The sequence below is a fragment of the Furipterus horrens genome, unplaced genomic scaffold (genome assembly GCF_987537825.1).
Source record: "Furipterus horrens unplaced genomic scaffold, mFurHor1.1.pri manual_scaffold_8, whole genome shotgun sequence".
Lineage (NCBI taxonomy): Eukaryota > Metazoa > Chordata > Mammalia > Chiroptera > Furipteridae > Furipterus > Furipterus horrens.
Window position 1 is genome coordinate 110545182 of NW_028327178.1, and position 19217 is coordinate 110564398.

General features: G+C 64.7%; 1 long non-coding RNA gene across 1 annotated transcript; it reads right to left on the minus strand.

The window, feature by feature from the left end:
* Nucleotides 1-5139: 5139 nt before the first annotated feature.
* On the minus strand, nucleotides 5140-7379 carry LOC150003805 (uncharacterized). The gene is made up of 3 exons (XR_016512688.1): nucleotides 7332-7379; nucleotides 5555-5716; nucleotides 5140-5359 (listed from the first exon to the last, which is right to left on the minus strand). It is a non-coding gene; the product is annotated as an uncharacterized LOC150003805 (long non-coding RNA).
* Between the last annotated feature and the right edge of the window lie 11838 nt (nucleotides 7380-19217).

Here is a 19217-nt window from a genome sequence, read left to right on the forward strand (position 1 = left end):
CTTAGAGGTACCTGACCCCTGGGGGGCCCGGGGGCTGACATCCACGGTGTCCCCAGGTGTCCACACTCTGGGGTTGGTGCCCAGATGCAGAGCACAACCCCACTTGCCTGCTGGGATGGGGAGGCCCTCAGGGGTGCCTGCAAGAGTGACAGCATCCCCTCGGCTGTTCCCAGGGTGCCAGGGAGCGCCGCCCCTTTGTTTTCATAACAATACCAAGGGGAGAAGGATATCACTGCACTTGTGTTCAAACTCAGCTGGCAGTTTGCAGTGAGACCCCGGCCCAGACATCCAGGGCAGTTACCGCCCCAGAGGCCTCGGACGGGGCTTGGAGGGGCATCTGCTGCAGGGCCTTCCTGCTCCCTGAGCCCCCAGCTGCCCTGGACCCCCCTTCCCTGAGTCCTGGAGATGCACTTGCCAGCAGAGCCCTGGGCCTGGGTGTGGGGGGTGAGGCCCCGAGGCTGTGCTCACAGTCTGCACTGAGTCACAGGAGGCAGCCAGAGAGACCCCAAGACCCCCTTTTACAGAAAAGAACCAGAGATTGGATGGGTTAGGAGAGGAGTGAGGCATCCTGGGGAGGGTGGGCGAGGGGCCATCTTCCTCTGCACCTGCCCAGCACGCCCCCACAGACACAAGCCTCCATCAGGGTTTCCTCGCTCGGGAACCTGTGAAAACTCTCTTGCCTGGGGGTGCAGGGGCCGTGGCGCTGGGAGAGGCAGGGAGCCACAGCCTTCGGGGACCGGACAGCCGGGTTCTTGGGGAGGGGGACCCCCGTGTCATCACTGTATGGTGGGGCTCAGAGAGGCTAAGTGGCCTGTCTAGCTTGTCACCTGCAAACCTGGCACCTGCTGTCCTCCCAGCTTCTGGCCACTCTCAGGGACTCTCTCTGGCTGGGTGGGGATGGTAGATGTCCCCAAGTGCCCCCAACCCCCAGGTGAGGACAGCCAGGAGGGCACCTGGGAGGGCAGGGCACCCGGAGGCCTGGAGCAGACACCTTCCGCCTCTCCCACGACCCACGGGCCAAACTGGCTCTCGGGACGCGCCGACGCGGGTGAAGCAGGAATCCTGGGCCACACACAGGCTGCCGCATCTCTGTGGGACGTCATGTCCTTGCCGGGTGGCTTGGAAGCTGAACTTCAGGGGACACTGGCTGGACACAGTCCTGCCCAGCCCAGGGTGGGAGGCTCTCTGAGTGGGTGGCTGGTGTGTATTGGGAGCAATTGCTTTAAAATCGTGTGAGGGAGTGAGCTGGCCGAGACCCCCTGAGTGGAGGGTGCGCCCCTCACCTGTTCTTGGTCCAGGTCGCCCCCACCCAGTGACCAGCCCGGTCAGCAGGGCCTGCTGCGCATGCAGTTCCCCCACCTTGGGACCCACTTCCCCTCCCCCCACCCCTCGCTTCCTTCATTGTCTGAGTTAAGGCTTTCGGGTGGGGGGGGCGGTTATTACTGTCCCACCGTGTGACATCATAATAGGCTGCTGTCCCAAAACACAAAGGCTCGGGAGACACGTCCTATTTACGTTGTCTCCGATGAGACAGCAGTGAGACCGGGCGGGGACAAACATCTGTATCTGGGGGTAACAACCCCATTTGTTCCCCTTTATTTCCGCAGCGGCTTCAGAGAGCCCCTTGCAGCAAAGAAAGGGGCTTCTGTGTGCATGCGCAGGCAGATTAATAAACCCATTAAAATGCAAAACGAGGCCCCCATCCCCGCCCACAAGGGAGTCTGCCCCCACCCCCCACCCCCAACCGGAGCCTCCAGCGGCTTCTCCTTCCTCCTCTCAGGCACTTGCAGGTCCTGGTCAGGCCCAGCACGGACTCCCAGGCCTCGGCGCCAGCCCCGCCCCCCGAGACTGAAGTGGGGCCACGGCAGGTCACACAGACCCAGCTGTGCCGGAGCCACGCAGCCCGGGGGCTCGCGACATCCTTACCGCCTGCACCCCTGCTCCGGAAAAGCTAAACCCAGGGCTGTTTCATTACCTGAAAACACACCTCCGCTGAGCATTGCGCCTGCGCCAGGAACCAAGTCTCCATCTTCACAGGGCTGAGGGTGACGCCTGGGACGGACCCAGGTGGGGTGTGGCCTGCAAGGGGCTGCGCCAGGTGCGTTTAGGTGCATGTCGTGTCCTTGTGTGCGTCCCTTTTTTAGAAAAATTTTATTTACTTAGTTTTAGAGAGAGGGGAAGGGAGGGAGAAAGAGAGGGAGAGAAGCATCAGTGTGTGGTTGCCTCTCGCACGCCCCCAACCCAGACCTGTGCCCGACTGGGAATCGAACTGGCGACTTTGTGCTCTGCAGGATGACACCCAGCCCACTGAGCCACACCAGCCTGGCCTTACACGGGTTCTTTAGGTCCCAGTCGGCCCCATCCTGGCCCCATGATGGGTGCTGTGCAGAGAGGAGGGGTGAGTTACCGTAACTCCTGCCTGTCCCAGCGGTGCGCTGGCTGGTTTCTGCATGATCCTGACATCGGTCCTGCATGTGGGTGACTTGTGTCTCTGCTGACGCTCCCTACCCGGCCCTCACATGGCCCCATCGGCTCTCTCACGTTCACGTGTGCCTGCATACTCTTCCACCCAGGTCCTTCCACCTCTGGGGGCCTGACAGGCAGCAGCAGGGCCCACCCAGCACTCGCGATGCCAGTCTGCACGGCCGTGCCAGAAGCACACCTCGTAGGCTGTGACCCGGTTCCAGCGGGCATGGACGGAGGTGAGCAAGACCCACCGGCTCCTCCTGGCTGGACGCCCACGCTGCCCAGCGATGGCTGTGCTCCCAGCAAGCCCCGCCCACCACGGTGACCCTGGGACCACGTTGAGAAGCTCTGGTCTGTCTGATGGAAGAACAGGTGACATTAACTGGGGCCCCATATAAACCTCGTCTCCCCTCTCACAGTTCATTAATCAGACGAGGAGATGGCCAGATCTGCTGTCCCAGCAGCCGCACCCCACCTGGCCGCGACTCCAGGGCCTGGTCAGGGTGCCCGGGTGTGCCTGCCGCTCCCACTCTCCAGGCACCCAATGTCCCACCCAGCACCTGAGAGCTGCATCCCCGGCAGGCAAAAGGGACGTGACCCAGCGTGCCTGGCATCGCCGGCCCAGGGACCGCAGCTGGCTGGGGGGTGGGCACGGCTGCCCTGGTCACATTAGCCCCACGGTCAGCACGCACAGGACAGCGCAGCGCCCGGCCACTCCATGTGAGGGCAAGTTTGAAAGGGACATTTATTTTTAGAGCATGCTTTTACCTTGACCCTGGTGACGCAGGTGAGTGGCAATGGAAACAGGTGGTCCACCCGCAGAGCCCGCTGGGCAAAGTGTCCTTTGTTCAGAATTAAGTGCAAAATGAACATTTTTTTTGCAATAATGAATGGTAGCAATGAGACTTCAGAGGTCAATGAGATGGGCTGAGGAACACCCTTAATGGAAGGTGACTGGCATGCACCCCCAAGGCTCCTGGGGCACTTTCTGGGCCAGAATATGGGGATGCCCAACCCTCTCTGGTCTCTAACCTCTGCTGAGCACAGAATGGGCTCCTCTTAAAAGAGTCTGTCCTGGCTGGTGTGGCTCAGTGGGTTGAGCACTGGTCTGCGAACCAAAAGGTCACCAGTTCAATTCCTGGTCAGAGCATATGCCTGGGTTGTGGGCCAGGTGTGTGAGAGGCAGCTGATCAATGTATCTCTTGCACATGGGTGCTTCTCTCCCTCTCTTGCTCCCTCCCTTCCCCCTCTCTAAAAATAAATAAATAAAATCTTTAAAAAAGATAGATTCTGACAGTCCTCTGCCTGCCGGGGGTTTCCGCATACTCACCATTGACGGGCTGAACACACCCTGTGGGACCCGGATGTGTTTGGGCTGCAGACAGCGGCAACATCAGGAAAACAGTCACAACCACAGCAAGAAGTGCCCGGCAAAGAGACTAAGGCACAGAGAGGCTGAGGGGCTTGCCTGAGGCCACACAGTGAGTGTCCGGGAACTGCCAGCTGACTCCAGGGCATGTGCCTCACCTGTCACCATCGTGAGGGTCCTTTCTCCAGACAAGGACTGCGGGCACAGCCCTGCCCCCTGAGCCCCCAGGAGCGGCGGGCAGCTCTTGGGCCAATAGATTTTCTGGGGCGCCCTTTGTGGGGCTAAGAGGGAGCAGAGCACACCTGTCTCCTTCCCCATCGGGGGAAGAAGTGCTGTGGGTGACTGATGGGAGAGGCTGGGTGAGGCTGCCCGTGGCCATCTGCCCTCTAGAGAGCATGGCCCACACCCGTGCGGCAGACGTGACCTGAGCCCGGGACCTGGCCCTGCTCCCCGACCCTTGTTCCAGGTGGGGTCAGCAGCTGGCAGCCGCCCAGGTACGCGGCTCCTCATCAGAGGGGACGTTGCTGTGTCAGGGAGTTTTCAGGAGCCCCTGGAGGGGCCTGGGCTTGTGTCCCAGGAGAGTGGGCTTCTGAACTCCAGGGACCTGAGGGGCTCAGGTGGGCTCCCCATTCCCTGAGCTGCCTCCCCTGGGAGTTAAACAGGGCTCACCTGGGGGTCAGGGGTAAGGACACTCCTCTTGGGGGCACAGTGAGGTCAAGGCAGGCACACACAGGAGTCACACTTGCTGTGTGACCGTGGGCCGGCTCCTCAGCCTCTCTGCGCCTTAGTCTCCTTGTCTGCAAGTGAGGGAACAACGTGTCACCCAGAACCGCTGGCAGGCGAGCTCACGGGACAGCAAGCTGGGGGAGCTGGGTACCACGGGCGCGGCTGGCGTCGGGTCTGCTCTGGGCGTCGCCCACCCTGCCCTTCGCCCAGGAAACGAGGCTGCGCAGACGTGGCCCCGTGGTCGGTGCCAGTGTTCGCAGGACAGTGATCCCATGTTGCTGGTGGGGGGGGCGGTGTGAGGCATTGTTTCCTTTTTATTCATAATGATGCAAATATGTTTAGTATTCATTTGTCCTCTGTCCTGCTGGGACTTGGATCACAAAGTGATTTTTGTGGACTGTGATCAAGATGCCGCTGGCCTGGGGCCCGGCCACGTACTTGCCCGTCCAGCAGCGGCGAGGTCCCCCCCCCCCGCCCCCCCCCCCCCCGGCTGCAGCACGCGCAGCCAGCAGCGGCTCACCTCGGATCGGGTGGTCTTTAATTACCATGAACTAACGAAGAACTCAGAGACGCTCTCATTTAATAGAATGCAGTTATAATTGGTGACCTATTTTAAGCAACTCAATTTCCCATGACCTGTTTTCCAAGTTAACATGGTAATAAAGGCCGTGGGGCTGGGCGGCCCCTCCCAAGGTGCGAGGCCGCGCCTGCGCTAAGGGCGTGTCTCGTGTGTCCCTGTGGGGAGGTGCCGGGTTATGCAAAGGCTTCCATGGTGGCTGAAGAGCCCCGATGGTCAATCTAATGAGGAAAACGAGCAAGGACATCGTGATGGCCTGTAAAGTCACTACGAAAGGCCACCACTCAGGGCCAGTGCGCCCGAAACCCTCTCGTCCCGGCGGCGCCTGGCCCTGCCCGGCAGCAGGTGAACGGAACACCCGCTTGCTGGGCGGTGGTCCTCAGACCCGGGGGGGGGGCGGCCCTGCACGGCCATACCTGGGAATACACCTGCCTTAGCGCTGTCCTCGCGGCAGCTGGACCACAGGGACGGGGAGGCAGGTGGGGAGCGGAAGGAGAGCCGAAGGAAGGAGGAGGACGGTGTAGCGTGGGCAGCTGTCCGCCGCCCTCCTCGCTGCCCTTCGGCCGGTCAGCCTGCACCTGTCCAGGAAGGGGGCAGCGTGGGGAAGGGCTGGCTGGGGCCGTGGCTCTTGGGGTGCCTGGAAGATGAGGGCTGGGGGGTGGAAGAGGGGCCTGTTTTCCCATCTGTAATAAGAGCAGGCAGGAGCACTGCCTGGAGGGCTGGCTGGGGGACCCCGGAGAAGCAGCAAGTTCGGGACCCTCCTCCCCACACACACCCCTTCAGAGCCCAGCATGGGGTTATTCCCCTGGGCTCAGTCCTGCCCCTCCCAGGTACCCCCTCCCCTTCCTATCCCTCTTTCTTCCGATGTTTGCTGGTGCTGACCCAGCCTGGATCCAAGCATTTGTCCTCTGCTTTTAAATGTGACGAAGGGCACTTTCCAAAACACACACAGAATGAAAACATTTGAAAACGGCAGTGCAAGTCTCCACCACGCCCCCGGCCAAGTTCAGGAAGAGGCTCAAGTCAAGAACCCCATTTTCTCAGAAATGGGAGACCACCTCTTTGCTCCTCCAGCCAAGGCCCTGCAGACACGCCCCTCCCACCCCCAAACGCCCCTGGGTGGAGGCTGGCTGGGCTGGTCAGTGGGACACAGGAGTGGGGGAGGGAGGGGGCTGTGGTACGTGGGCCTCTTCCCCGGCAGGGTCTCCCACAGTTCCAGGTGCATTTGCAAGCAGTGGGGGGGGGGGGGTGTCTGGAGCTCCTCAGGGGGTGGCTCCACCTGGCCAGTCTGAGGCATCTGCCTTCTGTCTCCCCATTGGCCAAGCCCTGCCTGAGCACCCTGCCAAGGGTCCCCCCAGGGTGCTCGGCTGCAGAGGCCTGTGAACCGCTGTGAACATGGCTGCAGGAAGGCGTTCTGCCTCGGGGCTCCACTGGCTTCCAGGGTCCCACCTCCAGCCCTTCTCACTGCAGCTCCTCCACCTGCCCCACCTGCCCAGGGAGGAGTGGGGGCTGGGAGCCCTGTGGGTCCCCGCGGCTTCCGCTGAGGATGCTGCGATGCCACCGGCCTGCTGCCCAGCCCCAGCTTCTTCTTCCAGCCCTTTCCTGCCCCTGGGGCCTTTCAGGGCCGCATGCTGCTCCCTCCTCACCCCCCCAGTCCCCTGCCCCATGGGGGTGGCAGCTCTGGAGCTCCCTTCTCAGAAAATCAGGGCTCTGGCCTTCCAGCCAGCCGTGGGGAGCCCTGGTGTCCCCTGACCTTGGGCACAGTTCTCAGAAGGGACATCCTGGTTAGCGCCGCTCTGAGCTGGATCAATTTCCGAGGACAGGGCCTGTGGTCCGGGTGCTGCTATTTGTGGTGCATCAGCCCCGGGCGGAGGCGGGGGGCAGGAGGAGCTAAGTGAGGACCACAGGTAAGACTGCCCCCCCCCCCCCCGCCACCTGCCCCCTGGACACACGCCTGCTGGAGCCACTGAGCTGGCCTTCACTTCGGGCAGGAAAGGCCATGAGCAGTGGCTGCAGCTCCCCTGGGCCCCTCCGGGATCCGGAGCCTTGAGCCCCTGGGTGGTTCTGGTGCTGGGAGTGGTCGAGGGTCCAGAGCTCCTCCACCAGCCCTGTCCCCTGTGGTCACCTCTGGTGCAGAGGGGACCCCCAGGACGGGGAACCCAGGACCACCAGGGTGTGAGCTGGGATTCTTACCATCTAGAAGGTTCGCCTGGCTGGGGAAACAATGCCCCCATCCCCACGCCAACAGTGGGACTCCACCAGGAGACGGGAGGGGACCTTGGAGGCTTCTCCTCCGAGCACACCTTGTTTCCATGGCGACTGCCTCGCTCCCTCAGTTTCCACATCACAGCACACAAGATGCAGAGACGTGACCGCCAGCTGGGCCGCCCCTCCTGGACAGCAGACCACCACAAACTCACCAGCTGTGTGAGGTGGGGCCTGAGCCCCAGGCAGGGGTCCCTCCCAGGCACCGCAATGGCCCACCCTGGCCCTAGGGGTGCCCAACCCTCTCTGGAGGTCTTTGGGGAACAAGGCAGGCAGGTGACTAGCTGGTCCTGCACCATCCATCTGTCCCCCTCTTCCTCACGCCCGAGGGGGCTTCGTGCCTCAGGAGGAGGGTCAGGGTGTCCAGACACCACTGGAGGCCACTCTGCCTGGCTCCCCACCTGTGTGCCTCCTTCCCTCCACCTGCTTCCTCAGCACCTGGAACTGGGACCTGGGCTGGCACTGTGCCAGCCGGCTGCCCCCTGAGCCCTGGGCAGGGGCCTGGGAGACCTTGGGAGGGGAAGCACCACACAGCATGCCCAGCAGGGCTAACCAGGGGCTCCTTCCTGCCCCAGGAGGATGCCATGTTAATTTAATCAGCGTGGACTGGGCCCACGCCCAGAACACCTGCTCCCAGGCTCTTGGGATCCAGGAGAGGGTCTGACGTCCTTCCCTGGCCATTCATGGAAACTGAGTCACTGAGTCACTGGCTTGTCATTGGAACAATGAGGGTCAGCCTGGGGCACAAATGGTTGTGCTTCCTCTGGTCATCAGTGTGTCCCCTCAGTTTTTCTCATGCCCTCTGGCTGCCCCCCCCCCCCCACGCACACTGTCCCGGAGGCCACCATGGTGACACACCTCCTCCAGGTAAGGCAGAAGCGCCTGCCTCACGTGTGGGTGGTGTGCTCCGTTTTTCTGTCTCCTGGTGCTGTGATTAAACGTCCATGTTGACTTGGGGCCTGATTCCCTTGATTTCCTGGTCCCGCTGACATCAAAGAGTGGCGTTCTTTGATGTCCTGAGATAAAGGAAATGTAACAAACCTCCAGGGTGTTTGTTGCAATTTCTAAGCCACCCCCTCCCCAGAGAAAAAGAGTCACTCTCCCCCATGTTTTTGGACAGGAAAACTGGCCGCCCACCCCGCACCCTCCGTGGCCAGCGAGCCTCCGGAGGTCCCATGGGCTGCCCGCTCTGGCCTGGCTTGTCCTGGGCAAAGCAAACAGGACCCTGCGTCCCCAACAATCCCGCCTGCCACCTGCGTTGGTCCTGTCGCAGACGTGACATCCAGGAACGTGACAGCCAGGGGCAGGGGGACCTCCATCCCAGTGTCCTAAAGGTGGCCGGGGACAAGTGGGCAGGTTCCAGGGGACAGATGGGCAGGCCGGGCTCACCCCGACCATCCTGGGTCTGGACTCTGAAACGTATCTAGGTGACACTGCCAGTCCCCAGGTTGAAACTCCCCTTTGGTCTTCGCTGGGTGAGGAAGGCATGACGCACTAAGCCTGTGGCTCACTTCCCGGGGGCTGGCAGGCGCCGTCCGCTGGCAACCTCCCCAGGAGGATGGCCCAGGACACAGCAGGGCACCCCCGCCTCTGCAGATGGGCGTGGGTTCGCCTCTCTCCCAGGCCCAGGACGCACCCAGACTGAGTTTGGGCGGGCAAGCTGGGCGGTTTAGGGGCGCAGGGGCACCCAAGTCCCTGGGATCTGCTGGTGGAGGGGACGTCCCCTGCCAGCTCCCTCCTTGCACACATGCCCACAGGTGTGAACACACGTGCACACAGGCACACCCCGCGGCTCAAAGGCATTTCCACCCTTAGCCTATGGATTACTGGCCTGGGCTTTGGGGGGGGAAAGGGAGAAAGGGAAGAATTGCTAGGCAACCAGCCAGGGGTTGCTATGGCATTTCCGAGAGCAGCTGGGCCAATCAGAGCCGAGTGCAGGCTGCTGTCAATCATCGCAGGAGGCGGGGAGAGAGGCGGCACTGCGCTGCGGCTGGGTGCGGACCGCTGCGGGTGAGGACCGCGCATCTCATGAATATTCATTGCGCTGATTGAGGCAAAGCCAATTAACCACTTGGAGGCTCGATTTCTCCCGGATCCATTCCCGGTGTTTAACCGCGGGCTCAGGGGCAGGCACACGACTCCCGCTGCCCTGGGAGCTCTGCAGCGTTAGACCCCTCGCTCCTGCCAGTCCCAGCCCTGGTTCTGGGTGTCCCCGGCTCCCTGCAATTGGGCCCCCGTCCCCTCCCCCCCCGGACTCAAATTCCCAACCAGAAGCTACGCACGGCGCAGTGCGGACCCCACCATTCGCTCCCTCCCTCGCTCCTCCATCCGACAGGGGACGGGACAGAGCAGTGGCTACCGCCTTAGCCAGCCTCGCCAACAACATCCCGGTCGTTCCCAGTGCCCCAGTCCATCTCAGCCCACGTGCCCAGAAAGCAGGCCTGAGTCAAGGGCTACATGCCACAGGTTCAGGGTCCAGACCTGCAAAGGGACTCTGGATGAGGGGCCACCGATGATAAGGACTCGTCCAGAAAATTTGGGAAGAGGAGCTGCTCCTCAGTGTGGCCCCTGGGGGACAGTGAGTTTCTCTGTCTGGGTCCCTCCTGTCTCCTGTCCCCTCTGGTCCAGGTGCCCCCCTTGGGAGCAGACTGGCACACCTTCGTTTGTGCCCCTGGGGGCCCCTCAAGAAACCAGCCCTCCCCCATCCCCTGTGCTGTGGCATTTCATCCAGGTCTGGGGGTGGCAGCCAGGTGAGGTCTGGCCCTGCAAGGCAGGTGGGTCCAGGGGCCTGCCGAGTCCTGTGCACGTGCCATGCCAGGTGTGTCCCTGCGGTCAGCCCGCCCAGGCCAGACCCCACCCCAGCTCTAATCTCCAGGGGAGGGTCCTGACTGTCTGTCACCTCGCTGCTGGGGCCCAGGGCACAGTGGGTGCTCAGGGAGGGCTTTCCTCCAGCCCTGCCCCCTGGGCAGCTCCCAGGCAGACCACCCAGCCCACCTAGAGCAAGACTGAGGTCCTGGTGCACCTCCTGGGGATCCCCGCTCCCCCTCCTGCACCTAAGGGTCCACTGGCATCTCGGTACCTCAGGGGTGGTCTGACGGGGACGGGGGAGGGGAGGAAGCAGTGGCCCCACGCCCTGCACCACTGCCCTTCCCCGAGGCTGCCAGGCCCCTTAGGGTCACCTCCTTTGTCCTTGCCCCCTGCCTGTTTTGGTGGAAACCCGAACCCTCAAAATGGGAGAAAGTGGAGTGTGAACAAATCAAGCTCCCCAGGACTGCCTTTACTTCAGCAGCGTGCATTGTCGCGAACACATCGGTTTTACATATGAAACGGCTGCCCTTTCCTCGTCCTCCCGGGGGCAGGGGCCCTCTGTCCTCACCCCTCAGGCCGGGACCCTGAGGCTCGGGAGGAAACCTGCCTGTTCAAAGCCCGGAACCTACTCTCAGGCCATCAGGCAAGACCCCACCAAGACGAGAGGCTGTCTCCAGGGAGAGCCTGCGGGGGAGCCTAAGCGCAATGACCACTGCCCCCCAGTCCGCCAAATTCCCGTGTGGGGTGGGGGCCGGGGCGGGAGCGAGGCTGGGTTCCTGCAGGAAGGACCTCGAGGAGCAAAGGGAATGGCATCAGGAGGGTGAGGGGCAGCAGGCGGGCGCCCCGCCCAGCAGGGGCTGCGTCTGGGACCTTCCACTTCCGAGATTCACAAGAAAATATGTTTTCAGCCAGGAGCAAGCAGGAGGGTGTCATTCTCTCCATTGGAGCTGATTGTGTTCATTAATATTATTAATATCAGCCTCGGCCCTGCCAGCACCCAGCTGCTCTCCAGAGACCCCAGTCTCAGGGGCGCGTGGCCCAGTCTCGCTGCACCGAGCCCTGGGAACTGCTGCCGTCCCTCCCCGGCTCCCCACTGCCCAGCAGCCTATTTCAGATATGGAATGGCATGGGGACAGCTTGGTTCCGTCCAGGCGCAGACGGACCATGCACTGGGACCCCCATCTGCAGCCCTGAGCCCCCTTGGCCTTCTCCCCTGCCCCCACCTCATGCAGGAGACGGGCTGCGGGCTGGTTCTCAGGATTTAGGAATGACTTGTCTGTCGTCACTGCCACCTGCCTCCAAGGGTGGGCAGGACGGGAAGAGGAGCCTGCAGCAGTGGGTGCTCCCTCCCTACAGCATCCAGGTTAGCCCTGAGCTTCGGCAGAACGGCCTCAGAATCCTGGGGTGTCAGGTGGGATGCTCAGCCCCCCCCCCTTGCCCTGCAGGACAATACCTAGGTGCTGAGTTTCTCCGTCCCAGAGGCCCAGCCATCCTCTGTCAAATGGGGCTTAGAAAGGACCAGAGGAGCCATTGGGGGCTCCCCCTCCACTTGCTCCTGGAGCCCCCGAGCTTGCCCTCAAGGAGTCCCCTTTCCTTCCACCAGCTCCCAGGATTGTCTCTCCCTCCTGGTCATTGGAGGGGAGCCCAGGAGGCCTCTCAGGACCCCATTTCTTGTTCTGGCCTCAGGGGCAGGAAAGCCTGCCATTAACTCAGCCCTTCCTGTGAAGCCACCTGCGACCCGGGTGGTGAGTAGTGTGGGCTGCAGGCAGCTGTCCAGGACCCAGTGTCCTGCAAGGCGGGCGTGAGGTCAACACCAGCTCACGCTCCCCTCCTCCCCCAGACCTGCCGGTGCCTCCCAGGGCCAACGCCACCTGGAAGCCAGAGGCTCAGAGCCCACAGACACAGCAGTGGGTGGCCGCCCAGAAGACGCAGAGTCTCCAGCAGAAAGGAAGAGACCTCTGTTGGAAGCAGATCTTGGCAGTCATTCACACCGTAGTGAGAATTGGCATCTGGGACACTTTCCAAAGGGAGCTACAGGGAGAAAGTAGGCTTGGAGGCCATGAAAACAGAGCCTTTCCAAGTGGCCCCCGGGATGGCCCTGGGTGACGGTGCCTGTTCTCGCCTCCACTCCTGCAGGAACTGCACCGCCACATCCCTGTCCTGTCCCTAAATGCAGGCGGAAGTCTCAGGTGCTCCTGGGGCCCCTCCGGGGATCCCTTCCTTTTCCTGTGGGATCACCCAGGGGCAGATGGCAGGGGCCCTGGAGAAAGGTGTGGATTTGGGAGGAAAGGGAGTCAGAGGTTCTCAGAGCTGAAAGGAGGTACAGGGGACACAGAAACGGGGTGGGAGGAAGGAGAGAGAGAAGCAGAAATAGCAGAGAGAGAGAGAGACAGAGAGAGATACCCCCAAGCCAGGAAAGCAGGAGAAATTCACCCAGAGGCAGAGATGGGGGAACTCAGAAGGAGGGGATGAAAGGCAGGGGATGGACCAAGGAAGGCTGATCCAGCCAGGGGCCACTCTTGTCCCTTCCTGGGAGCAAGGCTGCCAGGCGCCTCCATCCAGCCTGTCAACCTGGCCAAGGGCGGCCTGGCTGCTCCCCCACCCCCACCCCAAGCAGAGCCCTTTCTCAGGATGGCCAGTCACCCAGGAGGCAGGACTGGGCCACCCCCAGCCCGCGATGGCCCCCGGAGCAGGGCACACCTGCCGGTGTGACCAGAAGGGGCCTCATTGGGGACACTGGCAGAAGGTCTGTGGAAGCAGGGGCTGCCAACATCAAGAGGAAGGTACCCTGCTCCCCAGTCAGAGGTGCTGGTCAGGTGGTGGGCAGCCACAAACTTGTCCCCTGAGCTTGAGCTGAGGATGCAGGGACAAGGCAGGGACAGGTTGCAGAAGGAAAGTGCCTCTCGATGGGCGTTCCCATCCCCAGGGTCCTGTGATACTGGGTGGGCCACCACCCGGGGGCTCTGCAATCAAGCCCTTGCCCTCCGGCCACAAGCGGTTTGCTGACACCAAGACTGCGAGGTGTGGCCAGCCTGACCCAGCCTGGGTCCCTTCCCCAGAACACACCCTGGAGGCCTTGGGGGCTGCTCCCAAACCAGGACTCAGCCCTGGGGTGGGGTGGGGCTCATCCTCACGCAGAGCCGTCCCTGGCTCTGCTTGGGCAGGGACGCCTGGGAGATAAAAGGCCAGGCACCCCGCCCAGCTGTGCGCCACTCACCTGGCCTCCCCAAGGTCCCCTCTAGGGCCATGATGGCCCAGCAGGTCCCTGGACTGGAGCGGAGGCAGTTGTGCCTCTGGAGCTGTTGGTCCCTGGGTCCTCTGTCTGTCCCTCCTTGTGGGGCCGGGCTGGGGCCCGGGAGGCGAGAGCAAGGGGGATGGGCGGCGGGAAAGGGCTGAGGGCTCTGTTCCCCGCGAACCCCCGGCCCCTGAGCCCCCGCCCCCTTGTGAGCCTGGCCTGGCGCACAATCGCTGCCTTTGTGGCAGCCGCTCCCGCCCTCAGCACTCAGGCGTGGCAGGGGTCCCGGCCCCCCACCCGCTTCAAAGCGGAGGGGAGGAACTCCTTCTCTTGGTCGGCAGTGCAGAGGCGGGCGGGCGGAGGGCACCTTCCGCAGAGACCAGCCCTCTGCGCCTGAGGCAGGTGGTGCGCTGTGGGCACACCTACCCCCAGCCGCATGGGGGGCTTACGGGGCAGGCGTCCTCCGGGCAGGAGGGTGGGAGAAGCCCTGGGAGGAGGGAGAGCCCAGGGTCCCAGCTGGGTTGGGGGGGGCTGCCCCACGACATCCGTCACCTGCTCCACCTAGTCCCACATGAAGCGGTCCCCTGCGTGGGAATAGGACCTGAGTGCTTCCCTCGGGAAAAGGTTTGGAGCCACGGGTGGAAGGGGCAGGGCCTCTGAGCTGCCAGGACCACCCAAGACGGAGCTGGGAAGCCAAGGACAACTTTGAGGGGACGAAGAGCAGGGCTGGGCCTGGAGCCCTGTGCCCCTCCAGCGCTGTCCCCTCCTCCCAAAGCCCAACACCCCCCCCCCACATCTGCACCGCAGGCCCCTGCTGCTGGCCCTGTCCCATTCCTCCCCCACCTTGGGTCACGAGGCCAAGAGCCAGCTGTTCCCAGATGTGGCCACAACCCCGCCCCTTTCTGGAGGAATGACAAGCGTGGCACCCAGGAGGGGCGGCGGTGTGACGAGGAAGCAGGAGCAGAAAGGGAGGGGGCTCTTAGCCGGCTGCTGTGGATTTGTTTAATCCCACGCTATTCACGGGATTTCATGGTGGCAAAGCAGAGGGGAGGGGAGGGGGTCCCCAAACGATGCCCTCCCCTCCTCTGCTCTGCCCCCGCCCCAAGGAGCCACCTGACCCGTCTCCAAGTTGCTGGCCTGTGCGAAGGCCCTTTGTGCGCATGGAGGCGCCAGCTCCCGCACACTTCCTTCCGAGCCGCAGCCCCTGCCCCCATCCCGGGAGCTGGCGATACAATAAATCCACAAATACAAGTTCTCCCTGTGCCGGGAAGACCCCGCGGCCTGGGCATGGGCGGAGAGAAGGCGGGGCAGGCAAGGCTGGATGCCCCACGGAGCCCACTGCAGCACAGTCGCGCGCCACGGCCTGCAGCAGTAAGTTGACTTTCATGGCACCTACAGGGACCCCAAGGCCAGCAGGAAGGTCCCCAGCTGGTTGGCACAGGAGGGCAGACCGGGTGAAGGCTGGCAGTGGCCCCCTTTCCCACACAGCGCCCACGGGGCAGTTCCACCCCCACACCCAGGGGACAGCCTTGGGGCCGAGGGTCACCGGGAATGGAAGGGCGAGTCTCTGAGCCCCTCGATGCCAGGGTGTGAGAGGTAAAAATAGCGAGGTGAGAAGCCGCCGGCCGTGCTGCGGACGCACAGAAGGCTGGCCTGACCGAAGGGTGGGCGCCCCCCACCTGCCCGGCCTGTGGAGAGGTCTGCGGCAGTGAGGGGACACGGAGTGGAGGTGCTCAACCAGGGGAGGAAGCAGGTCCGTGGAGACCCTCCCCCGGCCCCAGGGGGCCAGCTGCAGGGAAGGGCGTCTGAAGAAAGGTTTTTGGTCCATAAACCGGAGGAGCCCCCTCCCCTTAGAACGCGAACAAGTCCCAGGGAGCTGGGAGCCAGACCCGGCCTGAACCTATGGGTGGGGGGCAGTGTGCCCTCAGCCCCACCTGGGCCCCGACCCTTCCTAGGAGAGGACTGGGCACAAAGCCCAGAGGGAGGCACGAGAACCCGAGACTGGGGTTCAGGGTTGGGTTTCAACACCATGGACAGCGAACCCCACTGCGTGGGGCCCCGCCCGCAGCGTGAGGGTGAGGCTCTGGGTCCACCTCTGCGCCAGCTCCCCTGCCCTCCGCCCCGACCGGTGCCAGCGTCTGGCCTGCTCAAGGCCATGCTGCCAACCCCACAGGCCTGGGGCTGCTTCTCGGGCGCTGGGCTGGGGGCGGAGAAGGTGGAGAAGTGGGGGAGCGCCTGTGGTTCACAAGCAAGAGCGAGGGCCACACCGGACCCCTGCAAAGCAGCTTGGGCAGGTTAGGGTCAGACTGAAGCCAAAGCGAAGGGGAGGGGCATCCAGGCGGGTTGAGGAGCCTCAGTTTTCCAGGGCAGAGTCCCAGCGCCCCTGTCAGTTGTCCCTCTCCAGGGTCCCGCAGGGCTGGAGAGCTGGGAAGGCAGCGAGCAGGCCGGTGCACCCGCCGGAGGAGGGAGGGTCAGCGGCTCCGGTCTGAGGGCAGATGGTGGCCTGCAGGGAAGGAGGGGGGTAGAGGCCTGCTGGCCGGGTCTGGGCCTGCGGCTCCCTCTGTCTGCACCGGAACAAAGGGCCGTGGGGGAGCTGTGAGGTGGGGTGACTTAGGGAAGCTGCTGATCCGTGGCCCTAGAGGGACGGATCAGGGTCAGCCCTCCAAAGGACTCAGGAGAGAGCACACTGGCTGGGTCCTCAGGCCATTAGGTGTGGCCTGTGCTTCCAAGGTACCTGGGGGCAAGAGCTCCCCACCCCAGTCAAGACACAAAGAGACGGGGAGCAGTCTCCCGTGGGGTTATGGTCTCCCTCCTGGCTGGAGCCACCGGCAGGGCCTACAGCTTTGAGGCCTGCAGCCAGGGCAGCTGTGATTTCTTGCACGGCTCTTCCTCCGAGGTTGGGGTGTGGGGTCAGCGGGGGTACGTTTGGGGGCCGAACCTGAGGCGGGTGCAGCGCCTAGTGGGGAGGCGTGTGGCGGTGGGGCCCGGCCGGGTGCAGGCCAGGCGCGGCTGCGGGGTGTCACTGGGTTCCCCGAGGGACTGCAGCTGCTGAGCCGCAGGAGCCGTGTTCACGTTGGTGCGGGTGGGACTCAGGAGGGGTCCCAGGTTGTGTGCGAGAGAGGCGTTTCCGTGGTCACACGTGTGGCCGCAGGGCGCTGGGCACGGTCGAGGGCGCTCGCGGGCGGCGTCCGTGTGAGCGGAGGAGCGAGCGGGGCGGGATGAGGCGCGGGGGCGCGGGAGGCACCGGGCGAGCAGTGCGTGTGTGCGCGTGTGCGCGGCGCGCGTGCCCCGCAGTTCTCAAGGACACCTCGGGGAGGCGGCGGCGGAGCCGGTGTTCGGGTGACGTCACCGCGCGCCCCAGTGAAAATCGCCCGGTGCCCGAGCCCAGCGCGGATACGCGCGGAGGCAGCTGCGGCGGCGGCGGGCGCGGGGACAGTGGTGACCGGCTGGACCGGCGAGCAGGGGTGGGCGCCCGCTGCGCTGACTCCGCGGACGCTCGGCGCCCAGCAGGCCGGCGGCGCTCGGGACTCGCTCGGCTCCTTTTGGGGCGTCCCCGCGCCCTCCTCCACGCGGGGTCCACGGGCACCGAGTAGGAGGCGGGAACGGGCGGCGCTGGGAGCGGAGGCGGCGGCGGCCGAGGAACGGCAGGCGGCGGCGGCAGCTCCCGCCCGTGACGGGTAACTGCGCTCGGGGCCGGGCGGGGGGAGCCCGGCAGGCGGTTTCTCCGGGTCTCCCCGTCTTTCTCTTCACCAGCAGCTGAGAGCCTTCTCGCCGGGCCCGGTGCACGCGGAGGGCGAGCTGCCGGGTTGTCCAAAGAGACCGGCTTTCATCCCTGAGCATCGAGATTCTTTCAGCCGCATTGGTTGCGCGTCCGTGGGTCGGGTCGGAGAGGGGGCGCCGCAGGGAGGGACGCTCGCGCTGCCCTGTCGAGCAGGCTCTGCCCCTCTCGGCGGCCCGCGGGAGGCGGCCGGGCGCGCACACGCTCGCCCACCCCCGGCCCCGGCGCCTCCTCGCCGAGATTCGCAGGGCGCCAGGCTCCCCGGACGCCGCGAGGGCTTGCTGGGGCCCCCTCCCTGACGCGGAAGGGAGAGAAGAGTGGGCTCCTCGGAGTTCGGGGCGGGTCCGGGCTGGAGTCCGAGAAGCACCGTCGGCGTGGCGCAGCGCCCTCGCCCCGCCCGCCGCGCGGCTGCGACGCCCGAGCGTTGGCGCCCTTTGCGCGAGGCCCCCACGCGAGCTGGAGCCGCGGCCCCGACCCCGACCCCGGCCCCGGCGCCCGCCGCCCGCCGCAGCCCCGAGGGCCCCTCTGCGTGTTCACAGCGGACCTTGATTTAATGTCTATACAATTAAGGCACGCGGTGAATGCCAAGAGAGGCGCCTCCGCCGCTGCTTTCTCATGGAAATGGCCCGCGAGGCCGGCCAGCGTGAGGCCCCTCCCGCGGGAGGAAGGAGAGCCTGGCCCCCGGCGGCCCCTCGCGCGGCGGACAAATCCGGCGAACAATGCGCCCGCCCAGAGGGCGGCCCAGCTGCCGGGCCGGGGACCTGGCCGCGGGACACAAAGGCGTCGCAGGCGGGTGGGGGCGACCGAGGGGGAAGCCTGCGGCCACCCGGCCTCGGCCCTCGGCCACGTGCAGCCGCGGCGCGGCGCGCTGAAGAACCTGCAACGGGCACCGGGGACCGGGAGAGCGTCCGAGGAGGCGCGGGGGCCCGGAAACAAAGGCAGGGTCCGTGGGGAGGGCGGAGTGGGGGGGGGGAGCCGCGGGGGGGCGGGGGCGCATTGCGCCAGGAAACGGGCGTCTCGCCACTGGATTTGGGGAGGTCCGGCCACCACGCTGGTGAGCCGGGGAGCTGTCCGCGGTGCTGGCGGCGGGTCGGCCCCGTGGGACCGAAGCGCCACTGGCGCGGGGCCAACGGTGCCCCGAGGGCCACTTGCCCCGATCCGCGGGGCGCGCTGGGCAGTTGCCATGGCAACGAGGGAGAGGGCGGAGTAGGGTCTGAGGATACTGCAAAGTCTGCGCTCCCTTAGTCGACTGGGCCGCACGGGTGGGGGTGGCGCTCGCTAAGCTTCTGCTACTGTCCCCAGCCTCGAGGACAAGGCTTAAAATGGGAAGCGGGCGGGGAGGACAGGTCTACACCTGCGTCCGGGGTCCAAACAAGGACAGGTGCATGCGCCTGACCGACTCGCGCCCGCACCCTGGCTCTGGAGTATGCGGGACTCAGGCACGTGAGGCTCCGCAGCGACGGGGAGGTGGCAGCCCCTCCCCCGTCCTCCGCGCCGCAGTGACACCCACTCCGGGTTGCTGCAGGCATTTTTTTCTGTCCTCGGGAGCCAGCGCCACCTGCCGCCAACCTGGCCCGCGCTCGCGCTGGGGCTCCTCTGGCCACCCTTCCCCCACCGGGTGCTCCCATCCCTGCCCCGAGTGCTCGTTGGGTTGCAGGGCTCCCTCCTGCAGACAGGCCACTCTGGCGACCATCAGCGGGGGAGGCAACGAGCGAGCGCGCCCACCCTCGCCCTCCAGCAAGTCCCCGACCCTGCTTTGCAGCTGGGCGGTTTTTCCTCCTCATGGGGGCGGGATGAGTCCCTCTGGCCAGGCTCCAAGACTGAGCAGGGCCTCGGTTCCCCCCACATCCCCCCAGCTCTTGGGCCCCAGGCAGGGGACAGAAAACTGACACAGAAAGGACCACTGAGATGTGCGCTGGCGGCCCGTCCGCCTCCCTGTCTCCTCTCAGCTCAGACCTCCAGCCCACTCTCCAAGACACGCTGCGGGCACAAG